The sequence below is a fragment of the Monodelphis domestica genome, chromosome 1, assembly GCF_027887165.1.
Source record: "Monodelphis domestica isolate mMonDom1 chromosome 1, mMonDom1.pri, whole genome shotgun sequence".
Taxonomy (NCBI): domain Eukaryota; kingdom Metazoa; phylum Chordata; class Mammalia; order Didelphimorphia; family Didelphidae; genus Monodelphis; species Monodelphis domestica.
Window position 1 is genome coordinate 111,173,960 of NC_077227.1, and position 17,069 is coordinate 111,191,028.

At 37.5% G+C, this 17,069-nt stretch overlaps 1 protein-coding gene and 1 long non-coding RNA gene across 3 annotated transcripts in view; one reads left to right on the forward strand and one right to left on the reverse strand.

The window, feature by feature from the left end:
• The window catches only part of SORCS3 (sortilin related VPS10 domain containing receptor 3), a 724,209-nt gene that overhangs the window by 671,469 nt on the left and 35,671 nt on the right, over positions 1-17,069 (reverse strand). The gene's annotated exons all lie outside the window — the stretch shown is intronic.
• Positions 1-17,069, forward strand: part of LOC103096734 (uncharacterized) — a 38,228-nt gene that overhangs the window by 19,062 nt on the left and 2,097 nt on the right. For both annotated transcript variants that reach the window (XR_001626075.2, XR_460389.3), the window contains exon 3: positions 4,049-4,200. This is a non-coding gene — a long non-coding RNA (uncharacterized LOC103096734). The remainder of the gene's footprint in view (positions 1-4,048; positions 4,201-17,069) is intronic.

The following is a 17,069-nucleotide window of genomic DNA, read 5'->3' on the forward strand; positions in this document are numbered from 1 at the left end:
ATGCCCCTCAGATATACCCATGCCTTCATAGTTTTGCCCACATTGTTCCTTCCATCTCCTCTCCTTTCACCAATCCAGTATATATTTGATATTTCAAATGAGGTCTCTTCTAACCATCCTAATATCCCTTTGCAACCTTTCCCTTCTTAGAGCTCTAAGAGCACTCACCGCCTATAGCACTCTTTTTTGGCACTTGCCATAAATGAGAAGTAGCATAACAGAAAACTTCAAAGGGTACTGGATTTCGATTTAGACTCTATTTTTTCTCTACATTCTTAGTGACTTCATTGGCTTCCATGTGTTTAACCATCATCTCTATATAAATGACTTCCAGATCAAGATACCTTGCCTTGGTCTCTGTGTGCCTTATACTTCTTTTATATGCCCCTCAGTGTGAACAACATTCTGAAATGTCAGCAGCCAGCTGGAGGGAAAGAAACATAGGAACTCCACTGATTAAGAGGACATTTTTGGAGGGTGCAGAGGTGTATCAGGGAATTTAATCTAACACCTATCTAAAAAGCATTATGGCAAAGTGGCAAGGGTGCTGAATTGGTAGTCAGAAACACTCAAGTTCAAATTCTGCCACTAATAACTATTAGCTGAGTAACCATGTACAAGTCCTGTAATCTCTCAGAGCTTCAGTTTTCTCATTTGTAAAATGGGAATAACAGCACCCCCTCCGTTATAAGGTTGTTGTGAGGACCAAATGAAATAGTATATGTAGTCCAGAAACCTTAAAGGGATATACAGGGTTCCTCAAAAGTCTTAGTGTAGAATTTTAAGCTATTAATACTTTTTAAGTTATTAAAGCTTACATCTGCACTAAGACTTTTAGGACACACTATATAACAATGGCCTGTCATTGTATTATTTTAAATGCTTGAATGAAATTAGTGGGGTTGGTTTTTCACTCAGTATGACAGAAAGTCTCATCTACAATTTCAAGTCAATCAGGCTTTAAAGTGGCATGGAAATTCCTGCTTGTCTTTGGTATTATTTTATCCTAAAGTGGTACGCTAAAGAAAAAAAAATCAAGTGATATGCTTGTCAAACCACCCAAGTCCCAGGGAGATAGGTGATAGATTAGGTTCCCTGATACACCACTGCACCCTCTAAGAATTTCCTGGTAATCAATGGAGTTCCTTTTTTTTTTTTCTCCAGCTGACTGTGGACAACATTTCCGAATGAGTCCTCCCACACTTATTTTTATCCTCCAGTAGCTGGCTTATTGTTAAATCTCTAGACCTGGAGCTAGGAGCTAGCTGAAAATCACCCTCATTTCGCAAGTGGATCATGTGAGAAAGCCTCTAGCTTCCCCTTTTATAACGATCAGTTTGCATTTCCTATCCCTCCCCACCAATACTAATCAAATCAATTCCATGTGATTGTTGAGCTTGGCCAATGGATGGGCTAAACACCAATTAATCTTCCCCATCAGAGCTTGAGAGGGCAAAGAGCACAGGAGTTTCTCTTGTTTGAAAGCATCCAGGAAACCTTGGCCATGGATATTTCATCTCCTCTGACTTTTAACACTATCATGGAGAAGGGATTTGGGTCTCCACAATGGTTGTTGTGAGACTCAAATGAGAAAATGTACATAAGACACTTCGCAGACCTCAAAGCACCATATAAGATATCAGATTAATTGGTGTTACTAAGTATTATTATTATTAATTAGCCTATAGCCATCAGAAGCAATGGAAGGAGTACTGGAGCAGGAAGACTGATCTATCTGGACATGGTTACTTATTAGCTCTGTGACCACAGTAAGTCACTTAACCTTGTTTGCCTCAGTTTTCTCATCTGCAAAAATGAACTGGAGAAGGAAATGTCAAAGACATTCCAGTATTTCTGCCAAGAAAAAAACAAATGGGGTCATGAAGAAACAGACATGATTGAAAAATGATGAACACAGTCATTAGCCCCCCAGTTTGATGATGATTTTATTTCCTCAGCCTTCTTCTGCTCTCCTACTAAGCCTAAGCAATATTTATAGAATACAAGAATGTTGTGAGTAAATTAGCCCAGGGGGGACCCAGAGGAGGTGGAATATGTACATAGTTTTAAGTTTATTCAGTATTATATAACATTTTCTTAAGCCTAGACAGCCAATAAACAATAAATCAAGCCCTGATTTCCAGTGATTCCTCACAATAAATATTTAATTATCGGTTTTCTAAAATGCATTAACTCTGCATAGTCCTGTCCTCAACCACATAAAGGCCAGGCTCCTAACTGTGGCCAATATGGGTTTTCAAAAGAGGAAAGGAGGAATGAGTGTGGGGCTGAGATTGTTATTTGCATCCCTTGGATTATTCCATTACCTTTGGAGAAACTGTCCCTTCAAACAGCACAAAAAGAAGAAATGAGAACCTGGAAAGTCTGAGCATCTTGTGCATACCAGTCCCAACTCTGAGTTCAACTGTTCTTCATCCTTCCAAGAAACAGGAGATCCAGGCACAATCCTGGATCCTGAAGACCACAAAAGGAAAAATGACCAAGTGGAGGATTTGGCCAATAGGTTGCAGATTTGGAAGGAACTCTAGAGACTATGTCCTCCAGCCTGCTCACTTTATAGAATGGGGAACTGAGGCCCAAAGGAACAATGTAATGATGTCTCACAAGCAATAGATAAATAGAAAAAATGGGATTTAAACAAAGGTCTTCTGACTCCAGAATTTATATTGCCTAACTGGATCACACACATACATTTGTTATATATTTCCCTCCTTACTGCTGCCTTAGGGAAGCCTTTATTTTTCTTGAGGCTCAGTTCAAGCGCCACTCTTTACGTGAAATATGTGTGGCCACCCCTCCTCCTTATTAATATTTTTCAAAAAAATAAGATAATTGACATTTGAGGTAATAATTGTAAAAAATACTCCCTCTGTCACTCCAAACAACTTTGTATATATTCTATTATATTTTACATATATCTGTTGTCTCCCCTAATAGTACTGAAGCTTCTCGAGGGCAGGGCTTGGTTCTAGGTTCATGTCTTGCCTTGGAACCTATACTTAGAATGAGGCTATATCTGTAAAAGCACTTTGCCAATCTTAAAGCATTATGTAAATGCTAGCTATTATTATTATATCCCTGCTCTCACATAGTCACTACCATGTCCCTTTACTCAGGACTTCTTTTTTCTTTTTCTTTAAACCCTTACCTTCTGTCTTAGAATCAATTCTAAGTATAGGTTCCAAGGCAGAAGAGTGGTAAGGGCTAGGCAATTAGGGTTAAGTGATTTGTCTGGGATCACACTGCTAGGAAATGTCTGAGACTAAACTTGAACCTAGAACTCCCATATCCAGACCTGGTGCTCTATCCACTGAGCCACCTAGCTGTCCCTACTCAGACTGTTTTTTTATTTTTGTCATGTAAAATACACTTCCAAATTGGTCATTGTTGTAAGAGCAAACATATATAACCAAAATTCCCAAATAAAAAGCAAAGATACACTGATGTGAAAGAGGACCCCAATAGTTCTTCCTCTGGATGTGGATAGCCTTCCCCATCATGTCTTTCAGGATTACCCCAGATCAGTGCATTGTTGATACTCAGGACCTCTTAACAGCCAGACAAACATCTCTGCATGATAGTCTAAGGAAAAGGGGATACCTTTCATATGAATCTTAGATATGGGTAATCTTCTCTATTAATTACATATCCATAGGAAAATAATAAGAATGATAATGATAACAGTCAATATATAATGCTTTTAGAGGTAGCTAAGTGGTACAGTTTTCAAAAACTGAGTTCAAACCCCACCTCAGCCACTTTTTAGCTATGTGATCCTAGGCAAGCCATTTAACTCTCTTGGCCTCAGTTTCCTCATTTGCAAAATGAGCATGAAAAGGAAAAGGCAAATCATTTTAGTATTTTTGCTAAGAAAATCCTAAATGGAATTACCAGAGTTGAATACAACTGAAACAATAAACAACAATAATATAGTGCTTTAAGATGTGCAAAGAACCACTTTATCCTATTTGATACTTATTCAACGTATTCTAAAATGCCTTTCCCCCTGCAAATTCTAATCCCTCAGACCATGATGTGAAAGGAAGAGCAAGGAGGAGAAAACCCCAAAGCACCACCACCTCCTCTAGACTTCAGCTGTGCTCAAGCAAGAGAGACTGAGTGGAGCCACAATAGGAACAAAAGCAGCAGGAACAAACTGAGGATATTTAAACAGCTGGAGTGGGTATTTTTTTTCTATAATCTAACAAACTCACAAAACTAATTACTACAATGCTTGATGTCTGCATAGGGGCCTCTCGTCAGTAATACCCACTCTTGTCCAAACCTTAAACCAGACAGACACTACCTTAATGACTACATTTAGGATTAGCAATTGGTAGAAAATCTATAGCAAACAAACTTCCTTTTCTCTCTCTGGCTTTTTAAAGAAAAACCAGAGAAGTGTAAGCTGAATGCAGAATGACAAATAAATAGAAAAACCAGTCTGTCTGGCCAAATGGCCAAGATCTCATTAAATGATTTTTGAGCTATTATCCTTAGGGCTCACGAAAGGATCTGAATGGACTCTTCAATAGATGAGTATGTTTAAGGTGCTAGTTGTGAATGGCAATTGTACATGAGAATCTGAAAAGACCCAAATAGCTGTTAAAATATTACTTGGGGATCATTTAAGGGTTCCAGGGTGCCAAATCATTTTTCAACTTTTGCCCCAGTTCTGCTCATGCCCTCTTCCAAATCTGAATCTTAGTATTGGCTGCAAAATAGAGATAATAAAATTCAACTGCCTGCACCCTTCCTCTTCCCATTTCCCCTATCCCAGTGGTGTTGCAAACAACCATGCAATAACATTTACCAAGAGTTTTTGTAAGGGATTCATGAAAACTCTAAATGCTATCATGTGTACAAAATTGTTTTTCTCCAAGGTCATGCTACACACCAAGGAAATGAAACTTACAGTAAATATGAATATGATGAAAATGAATGGCCCAGTGGCTTGGTGGAAAAAAATAATGGAGATTAAGAGTAGGGGTAGAAAGTGAAAGAGAAGGGAATAAACTTTTATATAGTAATTTGTTTTGTGCCAGCACCATGTGCTAAGTGTTTTGCAAATATCTCATTTGATCCTCTGATTAATCCTAGAGGGGGATACTATTGTTACCCCCATTTTGAAGTTGAGAAAACTGTGGCAAAGATTAAGTGACTTGTACAAATTCACACAGCAAATGTGTTTGAGGTCAAATCTGAATTCAGGTCTTCATATTTACTGCAGCACTTAACTGAAATAACAGACATTGTCACTAGTTTATCATCACAGAAAGCCTTTTTCTGAAGATAGCTAGCATCTGTACCCAATAATAAAAGCTCTGCAAGTTAGTTACTTAATCTCTTCAGAAAAAAATGAGAAAAAGAGAGTTTGAGTTTCTGGATCTCATTGAGGCCAAACAACGGTAATCTATCCTGCCCTTAAAGAGTTTGGTTCCTGATTTTCCTTTTTTTTAAATTATGTTTATTAATTTTTAACACTTTTAAAAATAAAATTCTCTACCTTCCTATTGCACTTCTCCCACACATTAATAGAGCAAGCAATATGATGCCCAGTACATACATGTGAAATCATGCAAAACATATTAGCGGAAGGAAGGAAAGAAGGAAGGAAGGAAGGAAGGAAGGAAGGAAGGAAGGAAGGAAGGAAGGAAGGAAGGAAGGAAGGAAGGAAGGAAGGAAGGAAGGAAGGAAGGAAGGAAGGAAGGAAGGAAGGAAGGAAGGAAGGAAGGAAGGAAGGAAGGAAGGAAGGAAGGAAGGAAGGACGTTATTTTTACATTTCTCTAATTATTTGGTGATTCAGAGCATTTTGTCATATGATTATTTATAGCTTTTATTTATTTTTCTGAAAATTTCTTGTTCATATTATTTGACCATTTACCAACTAGGGAATGGCTCTTATTTTTATACTTTGGCTCAGCTCCTTATATATTAGAAAAATAAGGCTTTCACCAGAGAAACTTGCTGTAATAAGTTTTTTACAAGTTTCCTACTTTCCTTCTTATTTTAGCTACATTGCTTTTGTTTGTGCAAAAACTTTCTAAATTTCATATAATTAATATTATCCACTTTATCTCCCATGATCCTTTCTATCACTTCTATTATCTAAGAATTTGTGACCAAACAAGAAATAAGATTATTTTGATGATTAATAACTTGTAATACAGTTTGAAATCTGGTACTGCTAAGCTGCCTTCCTTCCCTTCTTTTCATTGATTCCCTTGATATTCTTGACATTTTGTTCTCCCAGATAAATCTTGCTATTATTTTTCCTAGCCCTATAAAATAATTTTTTGGTGCTTTGAGTAAATTTAGGTAGACTTGTCAGTCTTATTGTATTGGCCTGGTCTAGTCATGAGCAATTAATATTCCTTCAATTGTTTAGATCCATCTTTATTTATGTGAAAAGTATTTTGTAATTGTGTTATATATGTGTATGTGTATATACACACACACACACACACACACACACACACACACACACACACATATATAGTCCTTCAGTGTGTCTTGGCAGGTAAACTTCCAAGCATTTTATATTGTCTTCAATTATTTTATGGGGAATTTCTCTTTCTATCCCTTACTACTAGGTTTTGTTGGTAATATAGAATATATTATATATAGAAATAGATATAATATATAGAATTGTATATTAGTATATATATAGTAATATAGAAATGCTGATGACTTATATGGGTTTACTTTATACCCTAAAACTTGCTAAAGTTAGTCATTGTTTCAACTAGTTTTCTAGTTAATTCTGTAGAGCTCTCTAAGTATACCATCATATCATCTGCAAAGAGTGATACTTTTGTTTCCTCGTTGGATATTTTTAGTCCTTCAATTTGTTTTTTCTTTTTCTTGAATTATTGCTATGGCTAGCATTTCAAATAGAACATTAAATAAAAATGGTGATAACGGACATTCTGCCTTCATTGAGTCCTGATTTCCAACAACAGAAACCATACCTAGGCAGCACAGAATGAGATCATAGATTTAGATTTGCAAAGGATTATAGAGGGCATCTAATCCAATTCCTTCCTCTTACAGATAATGAAAGTGAGGTTGATAGAAGTAAAAGAACTTGCCCAAAGTCACACATGTAGTAATAATATTAGTTATTAACTCAGATCTTTTGATTGTCATTCAATGGCAAAAGTGATGATCACAATGGAGACAGGTTCAAGTTCTACCAATTGCTAATTGTGGGATCTTGAGAGCAAGTCATCTGTTTCTCTACGTTCTTGTCAAACATGAGCTCAATATACTAACCCTACATATCTAAAAGGGCTCTTGTATCAAACGAAATAATATATATACAGCACTTTACAACATTAAGCATTATAAAGACTAAGGCATTTTATGCCTTATATAAATAAATAAAACCTAAACACCTAAACATAATTTCAAATATATTATTAACTAGATAAAGCCCAATATTAAGAACAATGGATTCCTCCTCTCATAATTTCAGTATCTTGGAGTGAAAAGGGAACTCAAAGATAACTCAGTCTGAATTAGACCATCTATCTACCTGAATAAGAATATCCTCTATGATACAGTGGACAGGATAATATCTAGCCTTTGCCCAATGACTTCTAATCAGAAGGAATCCATTGCCTATCAAGGCAGCTCTATGGATGGCTCTAATTATGTAGATGTTTTTCCTTATATTAAGTAGAAATCTGCCTCCATGCAACTTTTATCCATTATCCTTAGTTCTGCCCTCTGAGACTACAAAACAAACTTAATCCTTCTTCATGAAACAGCCTTTCAAATACTTGAAAACTGCTACCACAACATTAAGTTTTATCTTCTTCAGAATAAAAAACTCTGATAGCTTTAACCAGTCCTAATAAGATATTATCTCAAGATTCTTCATGATTCTGGTTACCCTCCTAAAAATGCTCTCTAGTTTCTATGTCCTTGGTAACCAGAACCAAATTTAATAATCAAAAATCATCCAATCAGGGCAGAGTACAGTGAGATTTTTTTCACTTCTCATTGTGTAACCCAGGGCTCTATAGCAGAAGGTCATATCAATATCAAATCAATACCATATATTGATGAGATATTGACCTTGTATGCCACTACAACCCCCTCTCCAGATCTTTTTCAGAAGAACTGTTGTCTAGCCACTCCTCTTCCATATTCTATTTACGCATATAATATTTTCAAGACAAATATATTAATTTTGCAACTTATAAATTATCCCTAGTCGATTAAACTTCATGAGATTTAACTCAATAATACTTACTTGATAAGTTGTTTCCTGTTCTGATTATATCATGCAAAATGTTGGCTACCTTTCCCAAATTTGTATTATCTGTAAATCTGATTTTTTTAAAAATAATATCCATTAAACTTCCATGCAGAAAAATGAAAAATGTATTAAATTCCATGCAGAACAACAAGTTCTGCACTGGCCCCCTTGTCATAGATCCTCTCTAATATGAGAGAGCCAATTCATATGTTTATATGAGCATGTATCTGTCCCAAGTCACAAGGAGAAGAGGACAAGGGCTGTGGATAGTTCCAGACATACCTGTCCTCATTACTAGAAATAGCATTCAGAATCTATTGATGTTGATAAATTAGGAGAGCTATCTTTATATAAAATGAATTTCACATGTCCAAAATTGAATCACCACACTACACTCTACGCGCACACACACACACACACACACACACACACACACACATACACACACACAAGCTGTCCCTCCTCAAATCTTCCGGATTTCTGTTAGTGGCATCCTTCCAAACAATAAGGCTCTAAAATTTAAGTCTTCTTTAGCTATTATCTCTCCTTTGCACCCTTCCTATATTTGAGAGACAATATTGTATAACATAAAGGATACTAAATACAATCATGCCCTAAACTTTGATTCCAACTCTAAGTAGTACAATGCATGGAAAGTCTCAGACACTTACTAACCATTTGACCCTAGTCAAATCACTTAATTCTTGTCAGTCATCATTATTATTCACTAGCAACTTGGACCTTAACTTAGCTGTGCCTTAACTTTCACAGCTGTATAAATCAAGGAGAGTAAAAATTGCCCAGGGTTTTTGTTATAAAAAAAAGTGATTCATAGCGCTTGAAGAATTAAATAAAGGTATGTAACTTATGAAATTCTATCAATTCAACTTTTGCTCTATCTCTGGTCCTTTTCCTTTCTATTCCTATTACAACCACTCTAATTGAAGAATTCATTACTTCCTGCCTGGACTATTGAAATAACCTTCTAACTGCTCTCCCAGGCTCCATTCTCCTCTCTCTTCAATCCATCTTTCACACTGCTAACAGTCATAGGTAACAGGCTTTTTAACCACATCAAAAATGTTCAGTGGTTCCTAAATGCCCTGCATTCAAGGCCCTCCACAAATTGACTGAAAGCTACCTTTCCAAACTTATGTCATAATACTCCCTTTGAGGTCTCTACACACTAGCCAAACTGAATATTACTCTCCTTTTCCCAATCTCATTCTGAATTCTTCTTTCTCCAAACATTGGCAGAAGCTACTCTATATTCCTAGAATAGACTCCTCAGAATCTCAGCCTATTGAAAATTTTCTTCTTTCAAGATACAACTTGAATATAACTTCGTCCTGATCCCTGCTGCTAGGCTCCAGTGATCTTTTCCTCCTCAAAGCTTTCAGGGAACTAAAAACCTTTTCTAGTTGCTTAGCATATTATAACTTGTAGAGTAGCAATACATATGTTTGTCTTGTCCTCCTTACAAAATTAAACATGTGCATTTTTAAGTCTTTGCCCTAGCTCCTAGAACATTGCATTGAATGTAATGAGTATTTTTTTTTTGGTCCAGACCTGTAAAACTGAAGTGGAAACTTATCCACCATGAATGAAGATTGGCAGCTGTTTTGCAATTTCTTTTATTGTCTTAGAGAGTGATCTAGAAAGCTAGGTGACTTGGTTGCCTCTGGTAACACAACTAATAACCACTAGAGGCTGACTTGAAACCAAGTTCTTTACTCCAAAGCCATCCCTTTATTCATCAAGTCAAACAGTCTCTTACTGAGCACATAGTAGGTGCTTAAAATGTGAAAAGAATTCAACTGACAGTGCAACTACTAATCATCTATTCCACGCAGTATATAGATAAATGACATGCGGTGTTTGTACTAGACACTGAGATAACTGCTGTTCACATTTTTAGGAGGAAAAAAAAAGATAATTTGCAGGTATCTCTGAATGTGTTATCTAGAATGGAACTCTTATGGCATTCCCTCAGCAATCACTCTGACAGGTATTTTGCTGTTCAGTATATCTCCCCCTTTTAAAACCATGTTGGTTTGAAAGGGAAAGATATTTTTTATTAATTCCCTGTTACTTTATGGTACAAAAAGACCACCTGTTTCTCACTAAGGCAAGTGCAGACTTTGACCTAAAGTCCAAGCCCCTCAATCTGGTATTCAGGGACCTCCACAATCTGGCACCAATGTCCTACCCTTCCCTAAATCTGAACCCTCAGTCATTTTGATCTCTTCACTATTCCATACACATATATATTCGCTCTCTTCATTCAACTTGGAATGCCCTCCCCACCTTCCCTTTATCTGTCTATTCACCAAGATGATAGACAATAAAGACTCTTCTTCAAACGTCCCATCATTGAACCCCAGAGCTTCAGAGTATTATATTCAGAAAGGCCCTTGATGATAGATCTCCTAGACCAGTCTGCTCTTTTCACAGAAGAAATTGGGGGTCAGAAAAGTAAAAGGATTAATGCAAAGTCACACAGATAATTAGTGGCAGAACCAAGCCTAGAACTCATGTGTCTTAATTCTCAGAACAAGGCTCTTGCTACAACATATGGATAGCCCTTCTCCCCCCCCCCCTCAAATAAACTCACCAAGTCACCATGGAATAATTCTAGTGCCATGTACTCAGCTGCAGAGAACAAAAAAGTGAGATGGAAGGAGCTGTGTTTTTAAGATACCTTTGTAATGGCATTAAATCACAAAACAGTAAGCAGGGTGGCATCATTATACAGGATCCCTCATTTAGATGCATTAATGAGGCTATAGATCAGCTGCTATGTCTAAGATTGTGCTCTAGTTCCATTCGCATATTAACTATTCATAGATAATCATTCTCAAGGCTTATTTACATGTTGGAGGCTCAGAACATATAATCCCTAAATGACAGATGCTACCTGTTCCATTCTGAACAGACTCCCTGTGTTGCAAAGGCTAAAACACCCATTGAAAATTTCCACTGTCCTAGATGATAGAACTGTGATCATCAGTAAGTATTTACAGATCAAAGCCCATGTCCTAAGACTAAAAAGTAGGAGACATTCAGGCTATCCAATCACCAGCATACAGGCAAAATCCAATTATAGATAAAGGGTCCTGGAGAATAGACCAAAGAAATGGGCCTTTATTCTATTAGAAGCACAGAATTGTCAACTCTTCAGAAGTGGAAAGGCCCTTACAGATCATCTGGTCCAACTCCCATCTGAAGTATGTATCTTTTCTCTAGAATACCCAACAAGTGGCCATCTAATGGGCTGAAAGAGCTGAAGTGGCAGGGAGTCCACTGCCTCCTGAGTCAACTCATTCTAGTTTCAAGTAGCTCTAGTTCTATTGGCAGGCTAGCATCCTGCAGGACCCTGGAGAGTTCTCATTTTCATTAATGTTTTTGAAGCCCAGCTGTAGCATTGCAAACAATGGGTTATTTGCCCTTGATATGGAGACTCCAACTGAAATAAAGACAAACTTACTCTCCAAAAAGTCATCTGATCCCCTGGTAGAGTAGAGGCTAGAGTCCCTACTTATTTACACATAACCAATATCCAGGAAGCAGGAAAGGAGGTCGCCTTGTGCCTGATGTCAAAATACAGCTACCTCAAAAAAAAAAAAACACAATTTGTTTTAAAAGAGGCATTTCTAATAACCATCATGGATAATCAGAGAGCTGAGGTCTTATTATAACTTTAGTTAATTAATAATAATTATAATAACTAGAACTTATAGATAACTTCAAAGTTTATAAAGTACTTTATATATATTATTTTATTTGGTCTTCATAATTATATTGGGAAAGAGGTAAAATTATTCCCATTTTACAGATGAGGAAACTGAGGCACTGAGAGGTTAGGTGATTTTTTTCAAGGTCATGAAAATCACATGTATCTGAGGAAGGATTCAAACTTGGGTCTTCCTGAATTAAAAAACACTGTTTTATCCACTATACCACCTAATGGTGCCACCTGTCAGAGTTTGTTCTCCGGATCAGAATGTCTTTCTCACTGAATAAATGTTTGGTTTCAAATGCATGCTTTGAAAACAATTATTTATTCTAGTCCATTTGCTCTCTTCATGTCCTATAATAAGCAACCAAAGATAGAAACCATGTAGGATAAATTGGTTTAGAGAGGAATGAATATCTGAGGATTGAAAGGGGAGAAGAGGGAGGGAGAGGGAAGGGAAAGAATTCTCTTCTTTCAAGAGAAAACTACAGTGGAAAGAATCAGAAGGATGGGATTTGAGGATGGGTTATTCTATCTTTGTACTGGGTAGGTGGGAAGGTACCACCTTTTAAATAGCCTCCTTTTCCCATCTTCACTATACTACTTCAAGAGCAATATCTCAATAGCAGGGTTTTTCCTCTGTCTCCAAAAGCACAAATCTTGAAGTCCAAGGAGCCCAGTGGAATGACTGCACTTGATGTCCTCTGCCTATAATCTAACTCTCACACTTTGAGTCAGGACAACCATACTTCTGTACCACATCTTTATAAACACAGGAGGAAGTTGCCAATTCTCAATGACTTTAAAGCTTAAAAGTCCCGAGTTGCCATTTTCTATCTGCAAAGAGCAGGTTCTCTAGATCTAAAATTCTACCTTAAGTCTCCCAGTTGAAGGTTATGTGCATGGCAGGGGAAAGAAAGGAAAGATTCAAGTTTGAGTGAGGGCTTGGATTCTTTTCTAGACTTTTCCTAGCAATTAGACTCCAAGTTACTAAGAAGTTAATTACAGAATATGTACTTAAAAGAGATGGCTCAATAAATTAGAAACCTTCTGTCACAGGTTTGGTAGGGGGTATGGGCACATCATTTCACTCTTCTGGGCCCAAGTGTACAAATTTGTAAAATCAGAGAATTCGTAAATAATCTCTAAGGTCCTTTCTTTGTCAAATTTCTATGAATCTAAGACTCTCCACTATCTGGCATGGTGGTTCTGCCTTAAAGGCAAAAGGATAGATTTTATGGCCTCAGTAGATCCCTTCAAAGCTTAAAACTCAATGGCTCTGGATTTTTTTTTGTCCTTCTTTGAGTTTGTGCCTTCCTACTCATGCTCATTCAACAAGAATCAATTGAGCATGTACAATGTGCAAAGCACTGCACTCTATTTCTTCTAGAGTAAATGGCACATGTTGCTTTTTTGCATCTACCCAAGTCCCAACTCTGCCAGAGACCCACTGTAACACTCCCTGTGGACAAGTTACTTAAACACTGTGTGTCTCAGTTTCTGCCTCTACAACATGGGAATAATGAGACCCATCCTATCTAACTCACAGTATTGTTGCATGGATCCAATAACATGATATATGTGAAAGAACCCTACAAGACCCAAAGCAATGCACAAATAGAAAGCATTTTACTGTCCTAATGTCCTAGACTTCCTTTCAAAAGGATTTCTCTAATTCTGGCACAAGTCAAAGCTCTCTTCCTTAAACCTAATATCATAGAATCTTAGAACTACAGACTATTAAAGGGAGAAAGGAACTTAATTAAAGATTATCCATTCCAACCAATACCCTTCATCCCACAGAGGGAACACTGAAACCCAAAGAACTGAAAGGTCTTGCTTAAGCCAGACTAAAACCCAGGACTCTTGGTCTCTGTAGTTTATTTTATAGATACTTATAAAACTGGAGATATAACAGTTTATAGATATAATCTCTCCTGAGAGAATGTAAGACCCTCGAGAGCAGGAACTGTTTCATTTTTGCCATTATGTTCCCAATATCTAGCACAAATTCTGGCAAACTTTAGGAGGTTAAAAATGCCTCCTGATTTATTGGTTAGTTATATTGCATGAGTTGTGTGTTTCCTGCTAAGGTCCACACAGTTCTATGTGTGCATGTTGTATCTCCTTCAGTAGGATCATAGGATCATAAATTTAAGACTAGAAGGAACCTTAGATGTCACTGATTCTAACATACTGACCCACAGAGGCCCAAGGTGACTCAGGAAGATAGAACCAAAATCCTGTGACCAAGGAGTCATCAGGAACAATGATCAGTAAGTTTATTGAATTCCTAATATGTGCTCAGGCCTGTGTTGGGTTATATGCTTTAGGGAATCCAGACAAATATAATCCATGGTCCTTGCCCTCATAAGGGGTCTCACAATGCTGAAGAAATGGACCTCATCCTGACTGGACAGATTTGTGCCAGTAAAGAAAATCATTTTCATCTCATTGGCCACAGGGGCCACAATTCTGATGGGATTCCTTAGCTGGGATGCCACAACATCTTGGTAATAATTCTTATCAGTCTTGTTCTCATGGAATCTCTCCTTGCTCTGCTATGTCAGAATGACAGAAGCATTGTTAGGTGGCTACCCACAGGATGTCAAGCCTTCAAACCCTTCTACCTAGTCACCAAGCCAGAGAAAGAAGACAGTCACTTAATCTCTCTCTACAAATAAAAATCAGAAACATGCCAGTTCCTGGAACAGCATACAAACAAATCCTCTTTTTATATTTTTATTTAAATAAAATATTAAATATTTATATTTTATATCTTTTATATATAATTATATATAAATATAGATTTATGTATTACATATAAATATTTTATGTTATATCTATATACTGATATATCTCCATTTTTATAAGTATCTATAAAATAAACTACAGAGATCAAGAGTCCTGGGTGATAGTCTGGCTTAGGAAAACAAAAGGCAGACAAGTAAACCAATGGCAGAAATCTCCCTTGCATTCTTGGGGTGGGAGTGGGAACTCTCACCTCATTTTATATACGATAGATGAGCATCTATCGTATATAAAGAGATGACCAACAACAGCCTTTCAATTCTATTGCCAGCTATACACTGAGCTATTATACTAAGCAACCCACACTTTTCTGACCTAGTTCCCCTTGTAAAAAAAATGTTGTCAATAGTCATGAAACAAAAAGAAGATGATTGCACTACAATGAGCCAAACTCCCAACCTTGGTCTTGTTAGTCCTGTTAGCTTCTTCAATCAACTGAACTAGACTGACCACAGGTGCTATAAATTGGTACAATTCATCTCTGAGCAAAGCAGGCAGATATTTACTTGAAAGCTATTCATCCCCTCTACACATGCATTTCTAATGAGGGTTGTTATGCCTTTATGAGTTTTGACTGGAGTCTTTTACTCATCTCTATAACACTTCCTTCTTGACTTGGCTTAAATATTACCTCTTATGGGGTCCCTTCCATCTAAGATCTTTTGAGCTTGCATGAGGCTTTTCCTTACTTCCCCAACAGTTAGTGCTTTCCCTTGCTACCTTTCCCAAACTATTCCTTTTGTACTTACTCATAAGTTTACATGTTGTCTCACCCATTACAATGTAAGCCCCTTGACAGCAGAAACTCTTTCATTTGTGTTTTGGATCACCAACTCCTACCATACTGCCTGACATCTAGAAGGTTCTTGATAAATGCTTGTTGAATGCCTGGAAATAAATAATCAAGGCCATCTAGTTAGATATGTTGGTGCAGGGGGAAGTGTCTGATCAGTGTCCATGGAGAGAATACATAATAAAATAGGGATCCTTAAAGAATTCAAGTAAACATACAAACCCCATTCAGAACACAAATCCTTAATCTGACATTCAAGGCTCTCTAATATGCAGTGCCAAACTACTTTTCCATCCTCATTCTCCCATTATTCACTACTCTTCTTTGAAAATACATTGAACTCACTGATTTCCAAATGCATACGGAGGCTTTTCTGCTCCTGGAAATTTGACAGTTCTACTGCATATATCTCTACTCCAAATCCATTCCCAACTATACAGAAACAAGGGATTATTATTACTGTTGCTACTGCTACCACCTCTTCTGAAGGGAGCAGGAATGTCTTGCCACATAAAACCAGTAAGAGAGGCAGTGTCTGCTCTCCAGTACCATGGGGTAATGCCAGCCTCAGAGTTTATGATGGGACATGGGTTGACCACTTTGGGAATCTACCTCCCTGAAGGCATTCCCCAATCATCCTCATCACCCACCTTGGCTCCCATGCATGAGAATGTAGAAAAAGACAGAGGCAGCAACACTGTGGGCACTGCCTGTTAGTCACACAGCGAATACAGCATGCAATGAACAATGCGTCAGCAACCCACCCACACCCAAGAACCCTTCCAGCTCTCCCAAAAAAGGTTAGTACACAAGAGAGAAAAGAGAACGAGGGGAAAAGAGTAAACTATAGTTGAAGCCAGACTAGAAAATGACTTGAATAAAAGGGGGGAAAACCACTGCTCTGCCTGCTGTATTTTTCTTACCACTATAAATTGGAGCCGGCTATGTATCCACATACATGCTGCTACCCTCCCTCTACCCACGGCCAGCTGGCAAGAGCTACAGAATACACTGATTCCAACCACTTTCTGTATTTGCCAAACCACACTCCCTCCAAATCAGGCCTTTGCATTGCCCTACACACACACACACACACACACACACACACACACACACACACACACACACCAGTTGTAGTTGTGATGGAGATGAAAAACCTAGACTGATAAGACAACTTAACTCTAATTCCCATTATTCTACAAATGGTGGGACCATGGATAAGTCATCTGCCCCCTCTAGTCTTCATTTTTCACTTCTATAAAATGAAAAGTTGGACTAGATAATCATTAAGGACATAGCCATCTCTTAAATTCCATGGTTCAATTACAATGTGTTTCTTCCTTCCCAAGTTCACCAAGATAGCTTCTCCCTAGAAACAGCTTCCCTTAACCTGCTTCCCACAACATGTGGCCAACTACAATTCTGAGTACCCTCAGTACAAA